Source organism: Pyxicephalus adspersus, chromosome 6 (assembly GCF_032062135.1).
Source record: "Pyxicephalus adspersus chromosome 6, UCB_Pads_2.0, whole genome shotgun sequence".
NCBI classification, from domain to species: Eukaryota; Metazoa; Chordata; class Amphibia; order Anura; family Pyxicephalidae; genus Pyxicephalus; species Pyxicephalus adspersus.
In genome coordinates, this window is record NC_092863.1 from 92,501,639 (window position 1) to 92,511,805 (window position 10,167).

Sequence of the window (10,167 nt, forward strand, 5' to 3'; positions counted from 1 at the left end):
ATTGGTCCATGTGATTTCCTGCACTTTGTATACTTCTGGCTTCATAATCTGGACATTGTTTGCAAGTTTTATTATTTACACAGTGATTTAGGCACCCCTGGGCCTTCCAAGCCAAGGGTACAACACCTGCGGGCCTTTCCTTCTCTGGCCCCTTGACCAGATTGCGGTAGACCTGTCCACATAAGCAGGCAGAGAAACAGAGATTGCCAGGCTCAACCTCATCTCCGCCTTTTAATCGAAATGTACTAACTTCATTAAGAACTGATAAGAACAGATTTGTTTTTATTCCTCAATGAATAGGATCTTACACTTCCAGCACTCGGTCAGAAATAATACTATACCTAAAAAGAACAAAAAAGAAAGGTTTAAATTACTAATGTCACTTTTCCAGGATACATGTAAAACACTTCTTTTATAACTTCTTTCTTTGATTCCATAACAAAATACATCATGAACAATGCCCAGATCTCTTCCTCAGCAGGCTCACATCTCTTGGCCATTTATAAAATCCAACGTAGGATATTCAACTTGTTGACCGAGGTCATAGGACATCCCTGGCCGCTCTCAATGTTTCACCCTTCCACATTCTGCCGGAGGAAACTCAGATCTTCCAACGCAGGTATTGCTGGCCGCCTCATTAACTTTGCCAACTTTTTCCTCATCAGACTCTTTTGGGACTTGTTTTCCTTCCCCAGATACTGGAGGCTGGTCACTTTTAAGTTTCCTTTTTGTTTGTATTTCTTCTTCCTCATTTCCCCTTTCTTTTCTCAAGCACATTTTTTTGGGGATCAGGCACAACTTTTGGGGGTTCTTGCACAACTTTTTGGGGTTCAGGCAGGGTTTTCACAGGTTCGGGCTGAACTTTCAGAGGCTCAACCACCATTTCTTCTTCCACCTCTTCCACCTCCTGCTCATACTCCTCATCCTCTTCCTCCACTCGGGCCTTAGCCTCTTCCTCGGCTTCCTCTTTCCAACATTCTCCTTTCCTCCACCAGCAGTTTCTTTCCTTCGGAAAGGACAAAGCATATACAGATAGTCGCTACCACCAGACAGATGATACTTCTTGGTCTCTGTACATTCCACAGAAGCATGTACGCTGTACAGTCCTCATTATCATGCCCATATCCTTTACACTTTTTACAGAATCTTGGCATGCCAGTAAAGTGTAATTCCCCATTGACTCTTCCTAACCGGAATCTTGCTGGAGGCCTCAGTTCATCAAAACAGTGAACCAAGAACCTCCACTTCCCAGTCCATATTCCACACTCATTGTTTATTTTACCCAAAATCCTACCTCCACTACAATACCTTTATAAGAAAAAAATGATTTCAATCACAGGCACAAAAGGGGAAAACATCCTCACAACAGTGTAATTTGTGTCATCAGTAAAATGTGGTATAATTTTTACACCTATAAATCTTGGGTCACTTTTCTTCTTTGTCACATTCGCCAAGAAATCTCTATAAATACCTTCGGTCATGAAAACAACATCAAAGTCTGTCATAAATAGCCGCAACTTCATTCTTCTGGACTCCAGACCGCAAGATCCGGTCAACCACAAACTTGAGCATAGACTCATCTCTTTCTTTCTCAAATAAGATATGCACCGCATTTCCACACATGCATACAGAAGCACGCTGCCTCCATCTCTGACAAAACTCCACAGCTGCTGCCATGTTCGCCTGCACTCGGCATTATTTGCATAGCCTGGGGGAATCGCTTCTCACGCTTTCCAGTGGCGCCTACCCCAATAGCAGCATGGAGGGAACCCCAAGGAACCCTGCAAGGCCGAGGTGGTTGGCACCCTACTCACTAGCACATTCGGCCCAGATACAAGCTTTTGGTCTGAGCCAAAAGGCCGAGAAGCGATGTAACAGTTACATTATAATAAACACAAGCTAAGTAAATGAGAACATTATAATATACACAAGGTAAGTACATGAGAGTCTCTTACAATGATAGTGGTTGAATAAACAGCACAGGATCTGGCAGATTGTATTTCCAAAAAACAATTTTGAAAGATTATCTACACACATTTGTAGAGGTGAGAAATGAAAAGCAACACTTATACTAATGTAATGATGTAATGAAAGCTTTATTTATAAATGTTACATCACCCCAGGGATTATCTGCCAACAGCTATTAGACTGCAATGGGAGATGCTCAGCTATGGGGGGTGAATGTCCCTGCCATGTCCGGATTTGAGGGATGGGTGAATATCATTGTAACCTGTCTCTTGCTGATATCTGCATGTTGCTGGGATTTACCGTCTTTGTAGGTGTGGAACACAGGAAGAACATGTACTTGTACTTGGTGTCTTGGCAGGGATTTGAACCCATGAACTCAATGATCACAGACAGCAGCAATATCATGTGACAAGTGCAGGGGGTCAGCTTTCAGAACGTTTATAATATTGGGGGGAGGGGTTCATTTTCTGACCTAAAATACAAATTTGTACAACATGCTATGTTAAAAAAAAACCGGGCAGCTCTATGGAGACTTATTGGATGGTCTGCAGTGGAAGGTGAGTTAGGATGTAATGTCCACTTACCTCACATCCTACCTCCTACCTAATGTGGCTTGTGTACCCTACACCTACCTGCTTTGCAGCCAGGCAATGTATGGGGAATGCCATGCTCGCCTACTGGCTGAACCTCTTCCCAACCTCCCTTCCTTATATGCATTGTGTTGTGTGTATGTGCTGTATATATCTCCTTGTATGCTGTGTAACACTTCAATAGCCAAGCCTTCCTAGAGACAAGGCTGGGATTGTGACACCCCCACATTGCCTCATGTCCAGCTTGCTTTGCAGTGTCCGTGATAGAGGCCTAGCCATCCAAGAGGCCTCTGATTGGATGGCTATGCTGTGGCTTGACCCCACTATCCAATGGCCTGTCTGTTACCTCCCAAGCAATCCATGCAGTGGAAGGTGAGTTAGGTTGTAATGTATACTTACCTCACACGACCTACCTCCCACCGGTGTGGCTTGTGTACATTACACCCTACCTGCTTTTGCAGCCAGGCAATGTATAGGGAGCCATGCCATTGGCACCTCCTACGCTAAGTGTACTGTGTTATCTAAGAGGCGTGAGACACCTCATAGCCAAACCTTCCTAGAGGAATGGCTACAGCGTGTACCACAATCTCATCCCCTTTGTGTTGGGGAGATTGTGTACACCCCAAGTCAGCCTCCTTCGTCCAGCCTGGAAGCTTCCAGGACGTGGAAGCTTCCAGGACGTGGAAGGCAAGCCACCCCGAGACTGATGACTGTGCCCCACGAGCATGGCCCCACCATCCAATTGCATGTCTGGGTTACCTTCCTCAAGCTCCCATCCAATCCTCTTATATCTCCCACTAGGCTATGAGTTCCCTTCACCAAACTCAGTGCTTGCCCAAACATTAGTGTTCTGCAACTGTATTTATACCACTATAGACTCCAACAGCATTAACTCATGGAGAGTAACATTTTTTTTTTTTTTCGGATATATCTTCTTAAGTCACTAAAATGTCACTTATGCTTCATCCTGATCTGTTTTCAAAAAAAAAAAAAAAAAAATTATTAAAAGAAAAAACTGTGATTGTATTGAACAATACCCATAAGCACTTGCAATATGCAAATTTTTTCCTACAGCGAGCAATGTGATTGGTTAAATGAAAAGCACAGGATCAGACAGATTTTTTTTCCCAAATCCAGTTTTGAAAGATCATCTATGTATATTTATAGAGGTGGGAGATTAAAAACGGCACTTTTACTTATGCAATGATGAAATAAAAAGTCTATTCATTAATGTTACATCACCCCAGGGATTAACTGCCAACCGCTATTAGACTGCTATGGGGGCCTTAGGGGCTGGCTGTCCAAGCTGTAGAAGGTGTCCTTGGAATGCCTGCAGGAGCCTTGGGTTCCTCAAGGGGATGTCAAAGCTGCCTGTATAGAATATGCTACCTGTCCCAGATCCCATGGGATCCAGAGAGCCTGAAAATTAGAAACGTTTCTTCAGCTATACCACTATAATTATAAGAGACTCGTGTACTTACCTTGTGTATATTATAATGTACCTGATAATTGTATAACTGTATACTGTGTACAGGCATTTCGTCAAAAGGTAAAAAAATGCATTTGCAGTGAGATCAGCAAGCTTTTTACCAACTCCGGGTCCTTCTCACAACGTCAGCCAACCCAGGGGCGAAATTGAGTGACGTTGTAAGAAAGCCCGGAAGAAGAGAAGATGGTGGCGCCTGGAGCGCCAGTCCAAAGAAGGATACCATGACGACGCTGGACCCGATGGAAGAAACCTCCGGACCAATCAAGGTAAGTGGAATTTTTTTTATTTTGGCCGTTTTTGAGTATAGTTCCACTTTAAGTTCTGCTTTAATCTAAACAGTAATTATCACCAAATGTTTTGTTACCTTGTGTATATTATAATGTACCTGTTACATCAAGTGATTGTACAACTGTATTACTTCTATGCACAGTCCATAACATTCATCACAAGATTCCCTGAAGAAGCTGATAAGTAAAGCGCCTCGGGTTACAATACATTACTAGCGATTCTAATATTTAATCAGGGAAATCTGTGTCTAGCCAAAAGGTTTCTGCATCCCGGTGATATTAACTTGGGATCAACCTTTCTAAGCTGTTTACCTGTATGCCATAAAACTATATATGATGATGATATATATTGTGATATATACGGTATGATGTCTAATGTAATCTATTATACCACACGTTTATAAAACTCAACTTTCTCTCTATTCCTTCTATATATTAGCATTCTGTAATAAGCCATGCTTATGGAATATATATACAAGGGTGGTGTTCTGCGCACTGCCACTAATTGTGTAATACTAAAGTTTCAGGCTGTAGACATATGGAACAAAAGGTTTCATTTTAGGAGAAAACTAATACCAATTTATTCTCCCTTTAGCTTTATCTAAACTTTCAGCTATAGTTGCTGGAGATGATTGTTAATAATTGTTACCAGCACAAATATGTATGGACTCGGTGCTTGGGACATGCACATGCACAAAAGGTAATTATCAGCGGCCACTCAGTAGTTGAAATTGATGGCTGAGAAACTAAGTAGCAGCGGCAGGGGAGGACATTGCATTGCACAGCGCAGATGAAGGGCGTACCTGTAAGAGAAGTGTACCATAATGGGCGAGTATGCTGGGTATACTTTCCCTGACAAAAGCGCACACATCAGTTAAAGCGTAGATAAACTCAGAATTGTAACTTTTCATAAAAGTGTAGACAACCTTTTTATGTAAGGTAAAAATTCTGTATGTTTGTTTTTTTTAAGTGCAACATCCTCAAAAAAACACCCACAAAAAAAAGTGCAGCACCACCTCCTAATTCTCGGATCGCCTAGGCGATGAATGGCAGTGCAAAGCCTCCCGGGATACCTAGCTCACCTCGCGCATGTGGAGAAGGAGCCTTTACGTCAAAAAGGCTCACGCATGTACATCAATCACTTAGGATTCCTGAATAGTCACTTATCATTTCAAACATTTTATTACTTTTCTGTACCACCTACTTTTCTTTGTATAAATAACATCATCTTTTCTGAATAAATCAGAGCAGTAACTCTCTATGAACTGGTGTCTGTGTCTGTTCTCCTACCATCGTAATATTAACAGCTGACATTAAATAGATACATTTTTCCTTGGCAATGTACAGCGCCGTATAATATGTTGGCGCTATATAAACCCTGATTAATAATAATAGAAGTGGCCAGGCCGCTTGTATTAAAGTTCCTGGGCCAGGATTCATATTCCTACAAAGGATTAGAAAGCCTCAGATCTGTCATTCTTTTACTGATTTTTCTAGATTATAAGTCACTGGAACATTGACAAGTGAGAGTTCAGACTTCACTGGTGTCCTGCTATATTTCTGTTCTGGTTGTTCCTTTAAAGCGGAACTAAAACCCTGCAAGTCACCTATCCCATTCTATCGCAGGTCACACCATCTTCCTTATTTCTTCTTCTCCTTCAGCCACCTTGATTGGCCGTGCTGGGATGACGTAGGTCCCGCGTGCCCTGAGTGCATGCAAAGGAAGCCAGGGTTGCCGGGATTTCCTAGCAATCAGCTCAGCTTTTTCACCGGTTCCATCAGGCAGGTCAGTTGGGTTATGGTAGAAAGGACTCCACCTGGCTGATGTTGGATTTTGAAAACTGGGACCTTAGTTCCACTTTAAAGCTCTGTCCAGGTTCCTCCTCCACACTAAACATTGACCCTCTCCCCTAACTAATCCCCAATTGCTAATTTAAGATGAATGGCAGATATCCAACTCCATGATCATGTGATGTGCCAGGTCCCTCTTTCTATTTCTTGCTGCAAAGTGGCAGGGTTCCTTTTTTGGTGCCCACATTGTTCCCTGGTGACATGGGGACCTCCAATGGGTTCTTAGAATTCCACTTGACAGTATGTGTCTGTTCCTAACACTATAAAGCAGGCCTAATCCTTGCTATACTTACCTGTCATTATTCTCTTACTGGGTGCCACCATCTTCTTCCTTCTCTTTGGCCATTATGGTTGGCCAGTTCCATTCATTCCTGGCAAGCATGGAGGAAGCCATTTCCACAGAGCTATGGTGTAGATGGGAATGCATATCCCCTGTCCTTTTCTATAATAAAGCCCAGTCTGATCACAAAGTAAACTTAAGTTTCACTTTCAACTAATCCAAGAATTGAAAAGGGTAAACTCTACTAACAAACAGGTTGATAAGTTGATGGAAGCAAAACAATGGACAGCATAATAGGGCAAATGTGCTTGTACGCTGCACTACATCTCATTTCCTCTCATGTCTGAATTCAGCGGGTCAGAGGGTGTATTAGATGTGGCCATACATCAACAGTTCATGCCAGGCTACATTTTCCAGCATTTTGGTATTGAGGAGGGACAGGACTTGTAGCCACAGGAAGTAGGTGGTGAACAATTGCTCCTCAAAATGTTACCAGTAAACTGGCACAAGAGGTCCTGGATGTGTGGATAGCTGCACATCGGGTTTTTTGAATTTGAAAAGTGTTTTTGAATATTAAATCCTTCAGATACCAGTCTTTTATATTAGACTTATATAGGTGAGAAGGGTGAATGATGAAAGATACAAATAAGGCTTGTTTAGCACAAAATGCTATCACTATCTGCTTGGAATGTACCATTGTATAATGCAGTAAAGCCTTCATGTTTTACACTGCTTGTACCATCATGCACATTCCTAAGCCCTGTATAGTCGTCATCTTTTATATTAATTTCCAGTGACAGGTGAATTAACAAACGCTGCACATGGAGCACCTATTCTGGGATCACCCAGGTTCTCCCATGATAGTCCTCTCTTCTCCAGTATTGGAGAGCTTTGATAACAAAGCATGGTGAATCAGTGTTTAGCACTCTGGCCTTTACAGCACTGAGTCCCAGGTTCGAATCTCGGCCAGGACACTATCTTCATGGATTTTGCAGGTACTCCCTGTGTTGTGTGGGTTTCCCCTGGGTACACCAGTTTCCTCCCACATTCCAAAAAACATGCAGTTAGGTTATTTTGCTTTCCTACAAAATTGACCTTAGACTGCATTAAAGACATATGACTATGATAGGGATATTAGATTGTGAGATCATTTGAGGGACAGCTAGTGACATGACTACAGACTTTGTAAAGCGCTGCATAATGTGTCAGCCCTATATAAATACCGTGTAGAAATAAAAAAGGCCCAATGACCCTAGTGAAGGTGTGGACCAGGACACGCACCATTCTCTGTGGCTCAGTAAATTAGCAATTCATTGTGTCTGTTAGGCTCCGGGGTTTGGCTACAACCACATGACATTTGTATGACCTTGCTAGGTTTCCATGTTCCAAGGCATACCAGTAGAATAATGGAGCACAAGCACAAAAAAAGCAGACACACCAATGATGATAAAGTACATCTTTTATTCAATGTTTATATTGTAATACACACGGGTGATATTTGCCATAGATTACAACAAATCAGCTCTGCTGTATTGCACCAAATATCTCTAACGTTGCATAACTACAAGTGCACACAACCGCATAGACAACACCGTCCAGATGACATCTTGATCGAGGCAAACTAGCTGCGCTTGTCAGAAAATACCGGTCCCAAGAATTGTGATAACAATAAACAGACACCTGCAGCACGTTTTCTACATTAACAGACACTTCTTGAAGTGACTTGCTATCATGAGGATACCTGTAGGACAATATATAAAATCTATGTCCCAAAAATTAAAGTGAACGCAAAACTGATGTTTTAAGTGGATGAATGTTCACTTTAGGTACTGATGGAAAAGTATGAGTCTCCCTATCAAGAGAAAAATGTCCAAGGGAAATCTTTTTTCCAAAGGCTCTGAGACACCAAAGGACAGGTTCACTTTAAAATAAAGTAGTTACTAGGCAGGAAATATCCCGATTACATATAACTAGGGATGAGCAAGCGAGATTTGTAAGTTGGATCTTGCGGCGAATCAGACCTATCCTGCTTACCGAACATTTAAGCGAGAACAGACTTGTGATTCACCATGAAGTCGTGTTTATGTCGAAAAAACGAGGGAAAAAGAAGGGGGCGGAAATACCCACTTTTTTGAGTGGGAATAACACAGCTGGGAGTGAATCATTTGCTACCAGGATGCACAGCCCAATCAGGAGAGATCTGAGCACAGGCATAAAAAAAAATCTCTCCTACTATAAAAAAAAATATAGATATTTCAGTGTTTTATACCTCTTGCTATTTACCAGAGATGACCGTTTGGTAAAAAAAAAAAATTCTGTCCTACTATATAAAAAATACAGATATTTCAGTGTTTGACACTTCTTGCTATTTACCAAAGAAGAGCGTTTGGTAAAACAAAATTCTTTTCGCTTTGCTTTACAGACAGGAGAAAACACGATGCTGGCAGAGGAGAGAAGAGAGACACGCTGCAGCCAGACACACGCGGGATCGGGTATCGGGTGAGTATAATATTTTAAATATTTTTTTTAACACATTTGTCGTATAGGACGCACTAACTTTTCCCCCCAAGTTTTGGGGAAGAAAAAGTGCGTCTTATACGGCAAAAAATACGGTACATCATACAGCATACAGCACACATGTCATGTGGAGAGTATTGTGGAGAGAATTGTGGAGTGGGTCCCAGGGGCTGCAAGTGCAGCAGGCTTTTCTTCTGCAGCAGCAGCATGCAGCCAGCCCAGCCGCGACAGGAGCAAAGACAGAAGTTAATGTGCCTATACCTCCTGATGACTTTGACAATGGGGCCAACTTTGTGGCCACGCTGCGCATGGGCCACATAACACATGTGCCCTGCTTTGTGTATGTACTGATCCTGGTGGTGCAGAAGTTTCTCCGCACGTACCCAGGACTGCAGGACTTACTGAGACAGGTTCGCTATGTGTGCAGCCATGTACACGGATCCCCTACTGGTGCGGCGGTGCTTAGCAGGATCCGGCACCAACATAGGCTTCCTCCGCATAGACTGATTTGTGACACTGTGACTAGATGGAACTCCTCCCTGCACATGCTCCAGCATCTGTGTGAGCAAAAGCTAGCCATCCGCCATTACTTGGTCAGCGTGGTGCATGGAGGCAGCGGGGCCCTTGGTACAGCCACACAACTGAACTTTTTTTTAGTGACCAGTGGCTGCAGATGGAGATGCAGTGCAAGGTACTGGCCCCCTTTGAGCAGGCCACAAATGTTGTGAGTTGGAAGTGGTCAGGCTGGAACGATGTTATACCCATCATCTTTCTGCTCGATAATACCCTGTGTGGCCTGATGGAAAGTGGCTATGGGAGAGGAGGGGAAGAAATGGGGGAGAACGATGAGGGTGACATTACACTCCATAGCGCACAGCCAGCATCAGGAAGAGCAAGAACGGACACTGGCCAACATAAGGATTTTCAAGAGAAGGAGGAGGAAGAAGTTAATTATGTTGATGATGATGAGGGAGACCATGTTGCGGCTGCTGGTCCAACCCGCATTTGTGCTGTCACGCCCCAGGCATTGTGCGGGCGATGGAACAACGGGAACTTGAAGAGGAGGAGGTGGGTGATGAGGAGGAAGATGTTTTGGTGCCTACTGAGGAACAGGAGGAGGATGAGCCCAGGGAACCCCTATTTCATTTGTGTGTCCACATGTTGTGATGCCTACGGACGGACCCC

At 43.1% G+C, this 10,167-nt stretch overlaps 1 long non-coding RNA gene across 1 annotated transcript; it reads left to right on the forward strand.

Annotated features, from left to right (window-relative positions):
* Positions 1–3,841: 3,841 nt before the first annotated feature.
* LOC140334313 (uncharacterized) lies at positions 3,842–5,593 on the forward strand. Its single transcript, XR_011921508.1, has 2 exons — positions 3,842–4,313; positions 5,305–5,593. It is a non-coding gene; the product is annotated as an uncharacterized lncRNA (long non-coding RNA).
* Positions 5,594–10,167: the final 4,574 nt, after the last annotated feature.